At 35.0% G+C, this 21,216-nt stretch overlaps 1 long non-coding RNA gene across 1 annotated transcript in view; it reads right to left on the minus strand.

Annotated features, from left to right (window-relative positions):
* The window catches only part of LOC116738315, an 82,873-nt gene that overhangs the window by 51,615 nt on the left and 10,042 nt on the right, over window positions 1-21,216 (minus strand). Inside the window, exons 2-3 of the long non-coding RNA XR_004344105.1 lie at window positions 9,270-9,358; window positions 8,106-8,201 (exon numbers count right to left, since the gene is read on the minus strand). This is a non-coding gene — a long non-coding RNA (uncharacterized LOC116738315). The remainder of the gene's footprint in view (window positions 1-8,105; window positions 8,202-9,269; window positions 9,359-21,216) is intronic.

Raw genomic sequence — 21,216 nt, forward strand, 5'->3', positions numbered from 1 at the left:
GGTGCAACATGTCTACCCAAGCATCCTGAAACCAAAGTTTTCAGCATTAATTTTTCCACAAGTTCTCTTTGGTGTGTGACTTTTCCTTTCCCATGCTATTAAATATAGTTTGTTTCCTGTATTTCCATTATTACTAACTTGCAAGTTTCTTATTTGGTTAATTGAAACTTTTAAGAACTCACCTGCTGCCTATTCAAATATAAATCATTAATCGTGGATGGATGTTCAGTATAGTACAAAAGCAAGCCTGTGGTGAACGGGAATCTCTGCAGATTAACCTAATGCAGGATGGCTAGCTCATGCATATCTTGTCCTGACTGTGTTGATAGCCTCGATTGATCCATGACACTGTTTGTGTGCCAGGTGGCTACACACTAAAGATACCACCCAGCTGGGAGGCTTACCTTGATTAATGTCCTTCACATATAAAGTGCAGATGGCATGACACTTATTACCTTTATTAATTTATTAGGGCTGCCATATGGGAGGAATAGCTTTCCTTTGAACGGGAATCACTTGGGAATTAAAAGGACAACCCATTGCTATGGGGACTACATCAAGTTACCCAAACTAGCCGAAGATGAAAGAAATCAATGAACTGCTAGGACAGAAGCAGTGTGCACTGGCATTTTTCCACAACTCCTACTCTGAAAACCAGATGGAATGCAGTATGTCAGGGGAAGCAACATTGCAAGTACGCTCTCTATTAGGGAAATGTTTGCTGGACTTTGCATCAAGTAAAAGTATTCTAGACTGAGTTTATAAGACTACTCAGCTGACCATTAAGAGGGCATTGGTTAAAATTATGCACAATAAAAATGTGGTGAAATGATGATGGGATAACGTGTTAATGTATATGTACAGTTTTAAATCCACATATTTATCAGTGTTTTTTAATGTTACATGTGTGCTAATAGGAGACATATACCATATGTGCAATTGCTTAGGAAGCAAATTAGGAATTCAATATTTCATATCTAGATATAGGTAACTTTATAGTTGGGTCTTCCCTAAAACCTGTGTTTTTCAAGCTTGAGTTTCATACGTTATACAAGGAAGATGCTCAGTAAGCATGTGTTGAATTAAATAATCTTCTAATAAATTTCACTTTAGATGACAAATTTTCATTACCATTTCATAATTCACTAAAAAGCCTAGAGATCTTTTTTTAATGGATCCTAGAAGGTGTCATCTGACTGCTGCTCACTGTGAATTAAAAGTTTACCTTGCATGTTAGTGTTCATAGCAAAAGTTCTTTTCACTGTTTTTATTTTATAATGAATTTGAGCATCAGAAAATCTAGGCCAGTTTTTGAATAAGTTATTAGGTCATGAAGATATATTTCCTTATTTTCTGGTGAACACTTACAGTTAGATGCAAAAATACATACTAAAAACCTTCATATTTAAAATTGCATTATCTAAGCTTCTGCACCACTACTAAAAATAAAAATACGTTGTTCTGAAAAATTTTTAAAGACGATAAATCTATCAGAGCATCTGCAAATCAAACAAACCATATTTCACCAAATACCTGAACATATGGAGATTAGACACCTCATGCATTAAATTTTAAATGAACTGACCTTATTGGATCCTTGACAGCAGGGAAAAGGAAAGTATCAACAAGAATGAAAATATATCAGTGCACCAGACTTATTGCGTTAATATCAGATAAATAAAATACAGCATCTGTAGGATGAACAAAGGACAATATATACATTGACATAAAAGTTGGCTATTCTTCGGGTTACTTACCGTTGACCTCTCCCCTCTCATACTTCACATCCTAAAACTATTGGCATACAGTTATTCAAGAGATGTTTGTTAAATAGCCATTCTGTTAGGCATTGTGCTAGGTACTGGGGATAGTACGATGAAGAAAAAAGACAAAGATGCTGTCCTAATGGCACTTGCCAGCAAGTGGAACTGCTGACAAATACAAAATTAAAATGTAGCATAATCAGCACGGTGATAGACAACACACAAGATATTATGGGCATAAAAGAAAGACATTTCCCCTGTGCCACGTAGGGGAAATTGTATTTAAGCTGAGGCTTGAAAGATGCATAATCTCATGAACAAAAAATGAGTGCTCAAAGTGGAAGAGGAAATAAATAAAAGCTTGAAGGTGAGACAGAGCTGTGGCTACTTCCAGAACTGGAAGACGATTTCTGTGACAGGGAACCCTCCAGAGTGAGGATAACGAGATCAGGCAGAAATAAGCAGCAGGCAGATGATAAAAGTCTATACGTTGATGTTGACAGCTCATTAGGTAAAAATTGTAAACTGGCCCCTTCTGCCAAGCATGTACAACAGGGGACCCAAATGTTCCCATTTCTCAGTAAATACAAAGTCCCAGGTATTGTATATGTTCTACCAGAACTCTTCACAGGCATTCAAGGCTCCTTCTGACAAATATTAAGGGCAAAATAATTTTATGAGAAAATGTGAAAAATAAAGAATGAATCCAAAAGTCAGAGAACCAGGAATTTTACCATCTGCTTAGTCTGCAACTACTGGTTAGCTCTAGAACTGCTTGGTCTAAAACTAAACTTGGCAGAGATTTGAGTTTTCTTCAACTGACCCTAACAATGAGAAGTAACTAAGGCATACAGGCATAAGGCATAAAGCCATCATGTCCAGAAAGTCTGATGGATGTCTTCTGCTTTTTTCTGAGGACACTAGAAGAGACTCTGTATTGTTCTTTGATAGTTTCCTCATGAATAAGCATGAAGGCAAAAGCGTGGTTGGTCTGAAGCTCACTTCATTGCATCCATTTTTGTCTGCCTCACCAGTTTTTCTTAGAAATGTGTTGTGATGATGGAATTAGAGTGTAATAACATTTTTTTTGAATACCAATAATTAACTGGTCTCTACTAGTTGGAGATGTCAGTCAGGAAGTTATTCAGCAGTCTTGGCAAGAGGTGATGCATTAGGACAGTGACTGGGAGGATTGAGATGGACATATTTAATGGGCAAAACTAATGGCATATGGTGTCAAATAGATAAGAGAAAAAAGAAGAGCTCATGTTGAGATATTGGCCCTGGTAAATGGTGATGTCATTGCCTGAGTTAGGGAACATGAAGAAAAGATGGATGGATTATGCAGCAAAGTTATTTAATTTGTTCAATCTAGTACAGTTTGTTTTGAGGTATCCATGGGACTTACAGTGGAGCTGTCTGGTAGACAGCATAGCAGCTGACAATATAGGACTGTGATGGAGGGGAGGAAGTTGGAAAACCAACTATATATCTTTTCCCAAAGTTTGAAGACATATTTGGGCAAAAAATGATATAGTCATGGCTGCAAGATGCATGTTCAAGGGAGGGTTATATTTGTAATTATAGAAGAGCCATAAATATGTTTAAAAATAGATGGGAAGAAAACAGTATAAAGGGAACAATTAAATATTCAGGAAAAGAAATCAAATAGCACAAGGTCCTTGAGAAGGCAGGAGACAATTCAGTCCCAGGGACACATGTGGAACTTGGATTTCAATAGGAGGACAGAATTTCTCTCATTGTTATAAGAATAAGGAGGAAATATCAGGTGGGCATGTAATAGGTCCAGTCTTTGATCCAGCAGTAGGCATTTTCATCTGACAGCATATATTTTTATCTATGAATGGGAGGCAAGACTGAAAGTATGTTGGTAGGATGGCTATCTCAAGGAGGTTTACTTGGAAATGTTGCTGAAGAGAAAGAATACCTTGAAAATCAAGAGACAAACTTGATGGGCAAATCTGAGTGCCCAGAATTAGTGAGGTATGAGTTTCCACTAAGATCTTTTGTTAGATTTTGGGGGCGCCTGGGTGGTTCAATCGGTTAAGTGTCTGACTCTTGACTTTGGCTCGTCATGATCTCAGGGTTCATGGGATCGAGCCCCATGTCTTGCTCTCTCCCTCAAAATAAATATATAAACATTGATTAAAAGATACTTTGTTAGATTTTCTCCAGCAAAAGTCCATAGCCTTTATGTTTCATAACAAACAAAAGGAATATGTAGAGTTCACAGTTTTGATTTAATTTCTGAATCCTTTAGGGTTTTCCCTGTGAAGTACTATTGTGAACTCTATCTTCAAGTAATGGCTAAGGATCATCTATGAAGCTAACTTTAACATAATTCTGGTAAAACCTAATTTGGGGGATAATTTCCAAATCACATTGGTAATGGTTGGTTTTATGCATCAATCTGGCTGAGTGAGCCATGATGCCCGGATATGTGGTCAACCATTATTCAGGATGTTTCTTTGAGGCATTTTTAATAAGATTCACATTTAAATTGGTGGACTTAGAGTAAAACGGATTGCTTTCCATTATGTGGGTGGGTCTACCCAACCAGATAAAGGCCTGATCAGAACGAAAAACAGACCTGCTCCAGTAAGAAGGACTTCTGCCAGAAGACAGCCTTCCGATGTGAGCTGCAAGAATGGCTCTTCCCTTGGTCTCCAGCCTGCCGGTCTTCACAATGTGTGAGCCAATTCTTTAAAATAAATCTCTCTCTCTCTTACACGTTCTCACACATCATATTGGTTCAGTTTCTCTAAAAAACCCTGCCTCATATAATGTATTTAAAATTAGCTTAATGTTTGTCCATCTCTTCATTACTTATTTCATTTCAATGGTAATCGAGAAACTTGTTTAATCTTGCTAAATATTCTGTGTAAGAACATAAATTTTAATTTAGCAATACGTTATCAAATTATTAAAAAAGATATTAATTTCCTTCCGCTCTCATTAAGGTGAAGATTTGCACCAACCACATTGGGTTAACTTTGTTTAAATGTTATTTTTACCCCAGAAGAAAAATCTTTCCAGTTTTCTATTTGCTTTTACTCTAAATTATTTTAAAGTGATCAACTTCATTTTTTTAAAATTATATTTAATGAAATATTGTTCCTACTTTAAAAAACCAAACAGATCAACAGTTTTTATTTTGTAGCATTTTTGAAAGAATTACTATGATATAATACTATGCAAAGAGATCATATGCAAAAAAAATTGAAAGACAGAAACCAGTGTCATAAAATTTGACTTTTCAATAGGCATGTATAAACATAAGCATATTTTGACATATGTAAAGTGTCAATTATTTCCTGAAAGTAATTAATACTTTCCCTAGTAATAACCAACAATTATAATGACACCCAGACCAAAGTGCTGTTGATAAGCAAAATAGTTTATGAGAATGCACTTTATATCTTGTCTATTTAGCATTGTTTTGAAAATTGCGAATCTTATAGAAACATGAAAAATGTATTAGAAAAATAATTTCTTCCATTGACACAAAATTTGTCATAGTTAATTTTTTAAAATGTGTTAACTACTATGCTGCTTTTAATGCTAATGTATGCTTTTCATGCTTCTGCATTTAACTTTGATAAATAGCATTTCATTTTTAATATACACTGTGATTTTACTATATGACGTACCACTGTTTTCAAATAATCTGTATAATTATGGCATATTAAAATATATGGCACTTTGTATAATAGTTGTCTTCTACTTAAAAGTCTACTTAAAAACAAATCATTTGTTTTTAATTCAACTTTCTTTCCATCAGATACCTTCCCAAAAGTTACAGCTATTTTTGTACAGCCTTTCAAATCTTATCATTTATTATTTAATAAGTTTCTAATTTTAGTTTTTAATGTTTATTTATTTATTTTATTTTTTAATGTTTATTTAATTTTAAGAGACAGAGAGAGACAGATCGTGAGTGGGGAAGGGGCAGAGAGAGGGAGACACAGAATCAGAAGCAGGCTCCAGGCTCTGAGCTGTCAGCACAGAGCCCGATGTGGGGTTTGAACTCACGAACTGTGAGATCGTAACTTAAACCGAAGTCAGACGCTTAACCGACTGAGCCACCCAGGCGCCCCTAATTTTATTTAATATCTACTTACTACTTCATGATTCATGACAGCGAAGACAGAGATCTTGTCCTACTTTCCTTTTGGCCTGGTTTATGACAATTAGAAAATTGCCTTTATTCTAAATTGTCACAGCTCCAATTAAGGTAAACTTAATTGTTTAAAAAATATATATATTTACAAAGGCATGCGAAGAATATTTCCCAGGTTTCCTCAAGAAGCCGATAATAATTTGTTAGCAACAGTTTTGCCACAAATTGGGTATGCACTTAATTTCCATCCATCAGAACCTACAGCTTTACACAGGATACAGTCTTTCCAGACATTGTGATAACACTACCCTATTCTGCCTCAGTTTGTTTCTCCTCCTTTTCTGTCTTCTTCACCAGGGCAGTCTTAGCTTTTCTGTTCTCTGAGCTCTAAAAGAAAGATGAGGGGCACTTGGGTGGCTCAGTTGTTAAGCATCTGACCTCTGAATTTGGCTCAGGTCCTGATCTCACAGTTTGTGGGTTCGAGCCCCCAGTTGGGGCTCTGCACTGGCAGCACAGAGCCTGCTTGTAATTCTCTCTCTTTCTCTCTCTCTCTGCCCCTTCCTCATTCTCTTCCTCTCTTAAAAATGAATAAACTTAAAATAAATAAATGACTGGCTGCCTAAAAAAATAAAGGAAAGATGAAATTTTAAGTTAAGAATTAGAGAAATGTGTGTGGGGGGAAAAACGGTATCTTCATATCCTCCTCATGTAAAAGTTTACAAAGCACAGTGTTCTGACTGTAGTGGTATAGTGATGCTCTGTCGTAACAGTGAAGTTTACCTAGTGTCTTTGGCATATAGCTCAATCATTTGCATCTAAAGGAGACACACACACACACAATAAATAAATAAATAAATAAATAAATAAAACCACACAACTATTTTTTGTATAAATTACAGGTTCACAGAGAAAATGTGCATAAACAACTCAGCTTTTCTTCACAGAAGGAATCAATTACTTTCCATCTGTGTTAAAGAAATTGGTTCTTATATCAGAGAGTAAAAATATAAAGCATTAAAATCCATTTCAAATAAATATTGAATGCTTTCATGTATGAAAGAAAACTTCTGTTATTTTCTTTGAAGGACATTAAAATGAACTGGGCATTTTTGTAGCTTTGAGTTACTTAAAAATGAGTCAGAATATTCTTATGCAAACCACAATTTAAATATAGTGGCTAAAAATAATTACAAATACAGTACAAGGGATTGGGAGAAGTTTATTAGGTCCTCATCATCCCATTCAAAAATACGTTTTCACAATTTATTTTACCTATTCCCTCATTTTGTAAACGGACTTAAATATGTCAATAGAGGGAATTAAAGTTTATATCACATTAATAGCTCTGTTGTAGAGTCTTTGTATAAGAAGGTCAGCAGAGGCACTTTGATAAGGAAAATGAAAGCAATGAAAATGTTCTAAATAGGTTTGCTTATAACAGAACAAACAGTAAATAAATAAAGAGGAGACAATAGCTGTGAAGGACATAGTTGGAAAAATTTGAAGTACATATTTGTTTGGGAGAAAAGAATGGTCTTTCAGATTTTTTTGAAATCCATTTTGAGGTTTGGGCAAGAAAAAGGAAAAAAAAACTATTTGCAAAATGGTTGAAAATTCCAGTAATACTATTTTTGGCATTCTAGAAATTCTTCCTACTTTCTACTCTACAGTAATTAATTCCATTCCCTAATTAATCACTCTTGATAACCTATGACATGCTAATTCTTATTTTCCATCCTAAAACAATTTTTGACCCTGTTTTTCTCACTCTGTATCCTTTGCTGGCTCTCCTTTGCAGAAAAACTTTTAATTATTTTTTAAAATTTTTAAAATTTATTTTGAGAGATAAAGAGTGAGCAGGCAAGGGACCGAGGGAAAGAGAGAGAGAGAACCCCAAGGAGAATCCCCACTCTCAGCACAGAGCCCAGTTGGGGCTCCAACTCAGAAACTGTGAGATCCTGACCTGAGCCCAAATCAGGAGTTGGTTGTTTAACCCACTGAGTCCCCTAGGCACCCAGCAAACTTTTTTTTTAAGTAACTGCCACATTGTCACCACTTCTCCCACTCTCTCTTTAACCTCCCCCAGTTTGTCTGTCAGTCCACCAATCCACAGGAATCTCTCTTCACCTTCCCTGTACTAAATTAAATCATCACTTCTCAGGCCTGCAAGAAAGTACACGCACCAGCACTCACTGCATTACCTTCACTAGGCTTGCAGGACTCCACACCTCTCAGCTTTCCTGTTGCCTTACTGGTGCTCCTTCTACGTGTTTATGCTGGTTTCTCTCCTTCCTCTGCTAAAATAAAAAATATGTATATATTTATTCATGATACTTGATAGGGATGGTAAAGCAGGCTTTATTCAAGGAGAGTATCACAAGAGGCCCAGGGACCACTGCAGTAGGATCTTGCTACGGGTGAGAGATTACACTCAATTCCAAATACAACATGGGCAAGTGGGAATTTCTAGCCACAGAGCAGGGTGGGAGTCACTGAATGGAAAATTACTAAGAGGAAGCATCAGAGTTGTGAGGGGATTCTGGCTAAACCAATCCAACAGGATTTTTGCTGAAGGCAAGCCAGGGTGATCAAACATGACTTGAGGGGTGGTGGAGAATGAGGAATCCAGTTAGCTATCGGGGCAATCAGATATCAAGAGATTCTAACTAAATTGACTTGACAGGATTCTTGTTAAAATTGAACAATGTGAAGATGAATTTAAAAGCTGAAAAGTCAAGCATTAATGAAAAAGTTCAGCAGAGACGGAGTAGAGTTTCGTAAAAGAAAAGATCTTTTGTCATGTCTAACTTCTAGACATTTGGATAGTTAAGACTAAGGCTAGAGTTGGGGCACCTGGGTGGCTCAGTCGGTTGAGCATCCGACTTTGGCTCAGGTTATGATCTCACAGCCTGTGGTTTTGAGCCCTGCATCTGGCTCTGTGCTGACAGCTCAGAGCCTGGAACCTGCTTCGGATTCTATGTCTCCCTCTCTCTCTGCCCCTCCCCTGCTCATATTCTGTTGTCTCTCTCTCTCTCTCTCTCAAAATAAAGAAACATTAAAAAAAAAAAAAAAGACTAGGGCTAGAGTTAAGGACTAGGCTAGGATTAGGACTCACTCAGTCTTTGCTCTTTCTTTTCTATGTAGTCACCTGCACTTCATACCCTCCCCATGTCACAACTGTGCATGTCTCAAGTCCCCCTTCTGAATGGTAGCCCTATATCTGCCACCCTACTAATCTTCCTTTGATGTGTAGGCATTTCAAAGTAGGAGAGCCAAACTAAGCCCATGATCTTTTCCCTTCCCCCATCTTCACCAGAACAGATCCAAACACTAATTCTCACTCCATCCATGTAGTCATCTCTCACCAGAATGACTGTAATAGTCTTCAAAGAAGTCTTCCTGCCTTTTCCGATCACCTCTTCCAGTCTGTTCTCAACAACACAGCAAAATGAGCCTTTAACAGTGGAGATAAACAAGATAAAATTATTTGCAACCATAGTGTCAAGATGAAAATCCCACAAAACAGAATGTTTAACTCACCCAGAACCTATGATTTTGAGAAGTATAGCTAAAAACCCCACACCTTACATGCCATAAATATTTCTTGGACTCAGATAGGAATTAAATAGAATTTTTAGTAGGATACGGAGAGCATTAGCATCATCCTACATTTTTGAAAAAATTAGATGCATTGTAGGATCTAGACCATTATTGGTAATACACATGGAGATATGCAATTAACTGCCTCATTTAAAAATGTTTATTACTGTTATTATTTTAATTGATCACTGTAAAAACATTGACCTGAGGGAGCTAAAGACATGTACTTGGACAGTCAATCCTTAGGCTTAAAGCTGTATGGTATCTTGCCTTTCTTTGGCAAAGTTACGGTTTATAAAAACTAATGAAAGTTCTTCTCTCTGACTCACCTGTGGAGACTATATATCAGTTATTGTGCTAAATATCGGCACATATACTTCAGCAGATGATGTATATGTCAGATGAGACCTATTGTACAACAGCATCATTTTGCGCTAAAAATAAGCCCAGATATAAAAATATATTTGTATCTTTATTTCAGATGAGATTCTGAGTTGATCTTAACAGTCAAAAATAGAAATAGATTAAAAAGCAAGATGATTCAGTGTCTTGTGTCTATGGATTTTCAATATCCCCCAACATGTCTTTCAGTCACATATACATTGATGAGAGAAGCAGTGTGCTTTAAAGCGAGGGTGCCCCACACTTGTAGCCAGAAAATCTGGGACAGTATGCCAGTTTTCTAGCTCTAGGAGGAAGAAAATAAGATAATTGTGACATTGCTTTCCTCATCTGTGAATGAAAAGCAATAAAATTTGCTCTGTATAACTAATAAGACTGTAAGGAATAATTTAGCAGTTTTTAGAAAAAATGCACTTATAATAATTCAGTCTATAATTATAAGTGAATATTGGGTTTAAGTTCTTAAACTGTATATATATATATATATACACATACATATATATTATTTATTTGTAATATATATAGATATATTCATTTCAGGGTCTGTTTAAATTTTTTTTTTCAACGTTTATTTATTTTTGGGACAGAGAGAGACAGAGCATGAACGGGGGAGCGGCAGAGAGAGAGGGAGACACAGAATCGGAAGCAGGCTCCAGGCTCTGAGCCATCAGCCCAGAGCCTGACGCGGGGCTCGAACTCACGGACCGCGAGATGGTGACCTGGCTGAAGTCGGACGCTTAACCGACTGCGCCACCCAGGCGCCCCCAGGGTCTGTTTAAAAAGTTCGACTCATATGTCTAAAATTCAGCTTACCTTGACTCTTTGGAATAAAATAGAAAAGAAAAGAAAATGGAAAAAGGAAGGAGAAAAATGTATTTAAAAAATAAAATATTTCTAAGTGTTTTCTTGATGTATTCCATTATGTATTTAGTAATTTTGTCACAGAGAAAGAACAACATCAGAAAATTGGCTGCAGTAAAAAGCACTGTAAAATAATACTAATTGTCATTTCAGGAAGTCTTCTGGTTTGTTTTTTATTTCTGATGCATGTGCACTTAATCCTCCAGTATATGCATGGAAATAAAATTAGTCAAATGTCAAATGGACAAACTAAATTTTAACAAATATTCATTGGCATGGTCAAATGTAGCACTTAGCCATCTCCTGTTGTAATGAATATTCTAAAAGAAAACTTGGACTTAAATGTTTAAGTCGTCATGCAAATTATTTTTAATTTTTAGGAAAGAGGCAGATCTCACAGGCTAGAAAAATAACCATGCTTAACATATGGAACAATAGTGTAGTCCCTCACAGAGAATTATGAAATTTCACACAAACATTATTTTTGGAAAATAAAAGATTATAATTTATGTGTGAAAATTCTTAGCTGTTTTCTTCATTTCAGATGTAGCACTTAATATTCAAAGATATGTAAACATCTGCCAACTAAAGTCCTTATAATCGATATAAAGAAAAAAGTATCACACACAGGAAATGATTTCAAAGTTAAACTGTTGGAATCTATAGAAAACTGTAAAAATGTAACACATGCATATTAATAATAATGACTTTCAAATGACAAATACTTTCGAAGTTCGGGGGTGGGTAGTGATAACTGAACAGTGCTATCTAGTGTAAAGCCAAAAAGCTAGAATTAGCCAAGAAGACTATTTGAAAAAAAAAAAAAAAAGAGTAGGGTTACCTGAGTCACTCAATTGTTTACTCATGGGACTTCACCTCAGGTCATTATCTCATGGTTCCTGGATTCGAGCCTCACGTTGGGCTCTGTGCTGGCAGTGCAGAGTGTGGAGCCTACTTCAGATTCTGTCTCCCTCTCTCTCTGCCCCTCCCCTGCTCAGAATCTCTCTCTCTCTCTCTCTCAAAAATAAATAAAACATTTTTTAAAAAAATAGGAAAAAAAGTAAAGAAAACCAAGGTATAGAAATGTTTACGTGCCAGAAGGCTTTATATACAATGAAGAGCCTAAATTTGCCTAAAAGAGTTAATATATGGCCATTATAAGAGATAGATATGGGGGTATAGCCTAGAGATTTCTTAAAGAGGGCCTAGAACAACCAAAAAAAAAGTATTTAAATCAGTAAAGTAAATACAAAGGTATCAAATTATTCTTGAAGGAAAAACAAATATGTATTTGTGTAGGTCTGAGCCTGAGGCTTTTACTTTCTTAAAAACCATAAATTAAAATTGTGATCTACTGAACACACCCAGTCTTCCTGTTTATAAAGGAAAGTGAGCATTATAACTGAAATGGTACTTTGTTTGACAATGTCAAATTAACATATTACCTGTGCTGGGACTTTTAAAGTTCAATTAAGCTGTTTGTTTCCAGCATGCAGCCAAGCTGGAAGCTAAAGACTAGTATTTTCTCAGTAGGTCTCATGTGGAAGCTCCTAAATTCAGCAACTTCTTCCACAATCCCCACTGGCTTTTCACGCTACATCTTGATGGGAAATTAGTTCCGGCAGCATAATTCTCTTAGCTCTTGTCCCTCTCACTGACATCAAGCTTCTTACTAACAGTCTTGAAAATATGTGATTTTATTTAAATAGTAATTCATATTTACTGGTTTTCTATGGGCCTAACTACGAAACCATAACCCACTAACCTCATAGTGGAAACCGTCCTAGTACGTGCACACCTGTTTTGGTTACTACAGTATAGGACAACTCTTATAAATATTTTTAAAAATTGATTGTGGCTTTATGGTCTAAATTTTCCAGTTATGCCCACCATGTGACTATTTGGATTTGTTGCTTTAAAGCTGTGGTTCTCCAATGTTAGCTTATATCAGCATTATCTAGCCATCAGCACTGATGGCTGGGCCTCATACACAGTTTGGGATTTAGTAGCTTTGGGGTGGAATCCAAAAATTTGCATTACCAGAAAGTTCTCAGGCAACACTCAGGCAGGTGGTCTGGAGAATACACTTGGAGAAATACTACTTTAAAATCTGTTGACTTTTTGTTAGTGGTATGATGTTAAGATAGGCACTTGGTATCTCTGCGATTCAGTTTCCGCCTCTGTATCCAGTAAAGGTATAATTATGTCAAGACATTGTTTTGAGAATTAGGATACAATATGTAAATGATTCAGCAGAGATTCTGACACATAACTGATAATTAGTAAACACTAACTGCAACTCTTTCCATTTCTAAAGTTCACCATTACTTGATGGCCAACTCAAACTTATAATAGCAGAAGAAAAATATTTATAAAACCGTCACTAGATGTTCTCTTTGGAGGTATGGGAAAAGAGAAGTCTTAAAGCAGAGTTGAGGCAGAGATTGGCATCTTCTGGAAAGCTCAACGTCCTCCTTCCTTCCAGCCACAATGCTAATTACAAGTTGAAGATGTTGCCCATTTATGAAAATCAGCTATACTAATGCTTTCTTCGTGACTTGTGAATATATTAGGTTTCAAAGCTGTCCATTTATTCATTCAATAATATGTGTCTGTGTAGTGATCACATCAACTACATATCAGAAACGGTTCTAGGAAATATAATGATAAACAAGACTAGAGGAAATCTCCTTTTTTGTGAAGCACGCAGCACAAAGCAGGTGGAAGACTCATAAGCAGCTAAACAAAGTTCAGTGAAGTGAGAGACCGTGGCTGGTTAAAGGGATGTTTTGTTTGAATCGAGTGGTCAAGAACAATCCTTCTGGGAGGGTGCCTTGGAGCACGGATGAGAGAATGAGCATTGCTGAAATCCGAAACAAGAGCCTTCTGAATAAAGATAGAGCAAGTTTAGGGGCTCTTGGGTTGAAGCAGACTTGAGGTGTTTGACAAAACGTGTACAACATATGTGAAAAGGAGACAACTATAGAACTCAGCAATATGGAAAACAGGGCTCCTTATGAATTACTATTTCAAATGTTTCCATGGGAAGCTTAGTTCTTATATCATTTAGGAAAGCTCAGGATGGCAATGGTTACAAACAAAGCAAATAAAACAAAACTGAAAAAGCTCGGTATCTGAAACTGATAGAGTTTGTTTCTTGCTCACGTTATATATCTATTGTAGGTTAGCAGGGAGGATTACTCATGTCTTTCACTTTGGAACCCAGGCTGACAAGGTTTTATACCAATACTAGCTTCCACAATCACAGGGAGTAGGAAAAAAGAAAACGAGAACCCATACACTGACTAATAAAACTTCTTTGGATCATTTGTGTTCAGTAAATGTTATTTATGCTCTGTTGTGGAGGTTAAGCACTTCTGCCCATTGAATCCTGGTGTCAGAGTCCAAGGGAGACACAACATAGTCGCGTGCTGGATGGAACAATAATTTACCCACACAGAGAAGAAAGAGAGCAAGATCAACCTCAGTAGGGGATGCGTAGTCTAGTGCGTATGTCTAGTCCTCCTTCATGAGAAGACACTGCAAGAACAGACACAATGTAGATGGATAGCAATAGACCTAAAGTCATGTGTTTAGACGTTAAATCATTACAGCTTGTCATATATTTATGTTAACTTAACAAGGTATTAATGTGATTTACAGATGGGAAAGATGTAAAGAAACTCAAAGCCAAGATGTAAAGAACAATTGTGAATTTCATCCACCAGGAAAGAAAATATGATAATGCAAACTGTAACTTACATCAATAGATCAATATAATCAAGTTTCCAACAATGTGACTTGTATTTCAACTTTGTTGGTAACTTATTTGTTTATATAAACTTAGGTATAATCGATAAAGCATCATTCAATTTCCTCATAAATGCAACTTTCTGGCCAAGTCCAATTTACATCAGCAACTCTGGGATTGCATTATGTTTAAGGTATATAAATATTTTTCTGCAAATATTGGTTTTGCCTACTGAGAGTTCAGAGATTTTATTTTGAAAGATGATGTGTTCTTCCTTTCTAGTTTGTCATAGAATTTCATTAAACTATTCTTATTGTTTCTCTTTGCTTCCACATAATCCCCTCCAGTTTTGATAAGCGTTATCTATAAATGTGCTTGAGAGAGCAGATGGTGTTCACGAGAGACAGGCTAGATTCGTTAATCATGAGGAAGGAGATGGATTTAGATATTTCATTTTCTTTTTGATGCATCCTATTTTAATAGAAAGAAATGATTACATAAAGCTGTATTTGGGTCGTATTTGTACAAACACACCTGTCACCATTAGTCACATGCATAATTTCTACATGCTACTAAATCTGTTTAAATTTTTTTAAAAAAAGGAAGAAAAAACTATCCTTGTACTGCTTAGAAGTGAATTGAAGGTAGATACATAAAGTATATGACTGCCTCTGCTCAGAAAGAAAAAAAAAAGTTTCAGTACATAAAACTAGTTACTGAATCTCATTACTTCCGTAATATGCTTCTTTCATTTGCATCAGGATTATCAGTATAAATAAAATATAGGGTGCATGGTTAAATGTGACTGGGAATTGTGATAACAGAAACTAGCATATTGCCTTATATTCAAAGAGGTATAGCTGTAATACACAGCTGTGTCCCAGTGCAAGTAAATATGCTATTCTTAGTGTGTGTGTGTGTGTGTGTGTGTGTGTATGCACTCACTATATGGTAACATAAATTTGGGTATAGATATGTATAAATATATATTTCCTTGAAGTGAGAGAAAAAAGCATCTACCATTTTGTTCTAGAGTACTTGATAACCTGTAAGTGAATATTTCATTATTTTAGAGAACTGGAATTTGCTGCTGAAACTACTAAGAAATGATAAATGCCAAAAAAAAAAAAAAAAAAAAAGGTAATGAAATACAATTTGATTTCCCAGAGAATAAAAGTTCAGAGGGAGTTGAAGACATTCAGATGCTCACTTCTGTAAATGGTAAAGTAAAAAATGCTCATTCTTATAAAATGCAAAAATAAAAAAGGACATGTAAAATTATTTGGTAATTTGCATTTTTGCTTAATGTTATCATTAGCCATATTATATATGTTTTATATCATAGAGCTTGAAGGATTTCTCTAAGCTTATATAAGTCTAATAACCATTGAAGGAATGAGCACAATAATAGATATGTTAAATATAATTAGATTGTCTTGTTAGACAATCTAATTATATTTAACATATAATTTAATATTTATTAAATTAATTAATTAATTAATTTATTAATTTATTTATTATTTATTAGTGTTTATTTATTTTTGAGAGACAGACACAGCATGAGAGAGGGAAGAGGAGAGAGAGAGGGAGACAGATAATCCGAGGCAGGGCAGGCTCTGAACTGTCAGCACAGAGACAGATGTAGGGTTCGAACCGTGAGATCATGACCTGGGCTGAAGTCGGATGCTTAACCAACTGAGCAATTCAGGCCCTCCTGACTTATGAGGCTTATAATGGCTTTTCCTAATGAAATATTAGAAAGTAACCTAAGCATTATTTTTTATATTTGTCCCAAATAATCAAGGATCCACTTAGTGTATCAATCTCTGTAAGATATGGGAAAGTAAAAGCAAAGTATACATTTCAACATGATTTATTTCAATTTGATTCAGATCAACCTATGTTTATTTTCCCAGGGCTAATTATTATAATGGTAACAGATAAGAATTTATCAAAAGTGAAGGGGAAAAAAAAAACTTTCTCAAACAAAAATTGAGAGAATTTGTTACCTGTAGATCTTCTTCACAATAAATATCTCTCTGAAGTTCTTACAAGAGAAGAAAAATAATATAGATCAAAAACTCAAGATATACATAAAAAAGGAAAGAGTATGAGAAAAGGAATAAATGATAAAACAAGATCTTAGTTGCCTCATTCTCATGTTATAGGATAGGTAACTGCAACTTCAAAATAGTAGCAGAAATAATGTATGTTCCTATGAATAAGTGAAACAAACAACAGCAATATTATAAGGGACTGGAGGGAGCTATGTCCTGGGAATAATTTGTTATAAGTTATCTGCACTAGCCATGAAGTGTCACAGTGTTATTTGAAAGTGGCCTAGGTTAGTTGTAAAAGTATATTGCAAATTCTAGGCCAATCCCCACGCTTAAATGAAAAAGAAGTAAACTTGATATGCTAAGAGATGAGAGAAAATGGAATCATATATAATGTTCATTAAAACTAGAGAAGGCAGAAAACAAAGGGAAGAGAAAAAATGAGACAAAGAAGTGTGAGAAATAGAAAATAGCTAAAAAGTGTGGTAGATATTAATTCAATTACATTAATGATCACTTTAAATGTAAATGATCTGAATATTACAATTAAGAAACTGTGATTGTCAGGTGAATCTATTTTTTAAAAAAGACCTAACTATACATTGGCTATAAGAAACCACTGTTAGTATAAAAACACAGAGAGATTAAAAATAAACAGAAAGGGGGAATGTACCATGGTAACACTACTCAAAATTTGGAGTAGTTACATTAATTTCAGACAAAGTTGAGTTGAGAATGAGGAATATTATCAGGAAGAAAACAAGGCATAACATTATGATAAAGGGGTTAATGCTCCATGAAGACATTTTAATCTATAACTGGTATGCATTTAGCAACAGAACATCAAAATAGGGGAGGCAGAACTGTGACATCACAGAAAGAAGCAACAAACTCAGTCTTATACTTGAAACTTTAAAACACCTCTATCAGTAATTGATAGATCAAGTAGCAGAAAATTAGGAAGGATATAGCTAAATGGAATAGCAACACCAACCAAAGGAATCTAATTGTCAATTGTAAAATACTTCATCTAATAACAGCAAAATACACATTCTTCTCAAGTTCACATGGAACATTCACAAAGACAGAACAGGGCCATAAAACGTACCTTAACAAATTTAATAGAATAGAAATCATATAAAGTATGTTCTCAGGCTATAATAGAATTAAGCTAGAAAGATAGCTGGAAAATTGCAAAATATTTGGAGCTTAAATACATACTTCAAAATGACACATAGGTCAAAGAAGAAGTCATAAAAGAAATTTTAAAAATTATTTGAGCTAAATGAAATGAAAATAAAATTTATAAAATGCTGTGAAAGCAGTGCTTACAAGGAAATCTGAAACATTGACCATATATATAAGAAAAGAAAGATCTGCAAACAGTAATCTCAGCTTCCATCTCAGAAAATGAGAGAAAAAGAGCAAGCCTAAAGCAAACAGAAGAAAAGAAATATTAATAATTAGAGAGCAGGAATCAATAAAATTATAAACAGGAAATCAATACAGACAACCAGTGAAACCAAAAGCTGACCCTTTATGCGATATTGGCAATTTACATTGCTTTTCTGGGTCTCGCTTTCTCTGTCTGTGAAATGGAATAATAATGTCTACATTTAGATTGTAAAGAACAGAAGATCAATACAAAAGCATGGAGCACATACTAGGAGCAAATTAGATGTTTGGTATTATCATTTTAAAGACTGTTCTGCACTAGAAACTGATATTGATAATAGATACAAGTGGAGATAAATTATTACAGTACTCATTTCTATGAAATATTAAAAAGAAAGTGGTTCAAAAATATCTATTATATTTCCATAAGTAACACTTGTTACTGTATTACTTGTATAGTACAAGTAATACTTGTACCTGAACACTTGTTACTGTAAAACATCATATGATTTCAAATTTGATGTCTGAATACTGAAAAAGCTCAATTCCAATAATAGATTTATAAACTCTTTGTTGAAACCCTAACTGTGGAAAGTCTGAACCTTTTAAAACATTTATTAGGTAGGTTTATCTTCTGTAGCTACTTTCTGGAATAATCTGACAGAGAAAGCACTGTGATTTTGTACATAAAAATATGAAAGTTACAAGGTGACAGCTATGCATATTGATGTCTTTATATTAAGCTTACCAGAAAAAGGACTTTTGATGATACATTTTTTTAACAGAAATAGATGAAGATTCAGTGTTTTTTTTCTTTATAATAAGCTGTCCCCAGAGATTCAGTGCTTTCAAACAGTAAAAAGCCTGCTGATAACATGACTGATACGAAGTACTCAGATCCAGAAGGTGAGCAGAAGTGTTTGATGTCCCTGCATTAAACTCAGAGGACAGAGAACCAGACAGATCCAATTACTGAATTTATAATTCAATAACTAGCTTCCCCTCCCTAACCCAATAATCCCATCAGCTCTGATTCTGTTTAAAGAAACACACACAAACATTTTTCCTTTTACCATATGTTGTCGTAAATGAACCAAATGGCAGCATTAAACATAAGATACTGGCTTGCAAAGTATACTTAGATGAATTTAAAATTAAATATTTAAGGCTAATTAATTTCTCTTTTGGTGAATGATATTCACCATTATAATAACTTTGTTCATGTAATTTCACAGACCTTTATAGGGAGTGGTGCATTACTAATAGAACAGCTAGTAGGCAGAGTACTGCTATTTAGGCCGATGATGAGCCTCTGTGGGCTTTGATTTCAGGGTTATGGGGAACATCTATACTCCCAAATCCTTTCTCCCAAGTGACATGAAATCAATGCAAGTTGTTAGCAGGAGTGAAAGCTTGTCATAAAAAATACCCTTGGAAGATGAAAAATGCTGAGATAATTTTCAAATTAAAGTATAAATTAATATTCAACATTTTTCCAATAGAGAAGGAAATACTAAGAACAATATGAAAGGAGAGAAGTACAAATCAGTAAAGACGTATAGCAAGAAACAAAAAAGTATAGAAGTACAGAAAGCAAAGTTGGGAAGTTCGGAAAACAAACTTCTCTTTTTATATGTTATGTTGATGTCATGTTATGTTATGTTATGCTATGTTATGATGTGATGTGATGTGATGTGATGTGATGTTTTCACCATAATTAATCCTTGAATATTGCTATTTTTTTATTTAGAGATAGTTTATTCATTATTTTTCTGGAATATGAGCAGCAAAATTGTCACTAATAGGACATTTTTCCATGTGATTATTTTAAAGATGGGGAGAAGAAATGGAGTCACTGTAAAAAGACAGACAGTTATAAAGACCATACAAACTAAAGAATGTAGCTGAGAAATATACTTGTATTGAGGACATAAATGAGGATTTGATAAAGGGGTGGAGGATTGTTTATGCAAAGCTAACCAAACAGGTAAGCTTCTCCTGGAACCTATATAAACAACCTTTTACATAGTCAAGCAGCCTTGGGGTGATGTGGATAGTGGCAGTGCGCTTTCAACTATTTAAAAATATAATACAGTGTAGTCTTAATGTAGCACTGGATTGGGAACTGATACTCTTATATTTTATTTTTTTTAATTTTTTTTTAATTTTTTTTAACGTTTATTTATTTCTGAGACAGAGACAGAGCATGAACGGGGGAGGGTCAGAGAGAGGGAGACACAGAATCTGAAACAGGCTCCAGGCTCTGAGCTGTCAGCACACAACCTGACGCGGGGCTCGAACTCAGGGACGCAAGATCATGACCTGAGCCGAAGTCGGACGCTTAACCGACTGAGCCACCCAGGTGCCCCGTTACTCTTATATTTTAGTTCAGACTCCATTTAGGACTCTATGACTACAAATAAAAGTGTCTATTTCCCCTGAGGCAGTAATATCTACTCTACAAACATAATAAGAATTTTTATAAAGACAAATATATAAATATGTTTACCTCTTTGTAAAGTGGCTTATTAAATTCAAGATATCATTCTTTTCTGTATTTTTTAGGCATAGTTCCCTTGGTTTAATTTTCATTTTGGTTGACTCTTTCCAGGTGAGGCTGATTAAAAATTCTTCTTCCTTAAATAATGAGATATTGAAACTATGAAATCGCACAAAACTTCTAGAATGACTCTTAAAGAGTAGTTCAACTTTATTCGATGTGGAAATCCACTTATTTGGTCACGGATTTTGTTTCAGGTGTTATTGTTTAGAGTTGAACGTTGTCTAGAACTAGAAGGCATATTTTCTAAGAAATTTGAAGTCAGTAACTGATTTACTGGTATTAGAGTCATAGAAAGGATAATACAGCCACTTTGCCCAAGGTATGCCTGTGTTACTTTGTTATTTATGAGTCACTGGCACTGTTGGAAAACAAACAGCTGCATCAGTATTTTCCTGGATATTAAAGTCACTTTTATTGATGCTTCTGAACTTGATGTATCATCTCAAAGGGACACTGCAAACAAAGCCCTTGTAAATATACAATTTATTACCAAGGAATCTATTTAATGAAAATGTCTGCTGCATGTAAGAAAGACTACAATTGTCTGTTTGGAAAACATTCAAATTCTATTTCCAATTATGTGTTAGTGTGAGCTTTCCTTAGGTTTTGCTCTTTATCTTTCTCTGTTAAAACCCCAGTCAGATGATTATTGATCCTTCTTCTACAAAGAGACAGCTGTAAAT

The sequence above is a fragment of the Lynx canadensis genome, chromosome C2 (assembly GCF_007474595.2).
Source record: "Lynx canadensis isolate LIC74 chromosome C2, mLynCan4.pri.v2, whole genome shotgun sequence".
NCBI lineage: Eukaryota > Metazoa > Chordata > Mammalia > Carnivora > Felidae > Lynx > Lynx canadensis.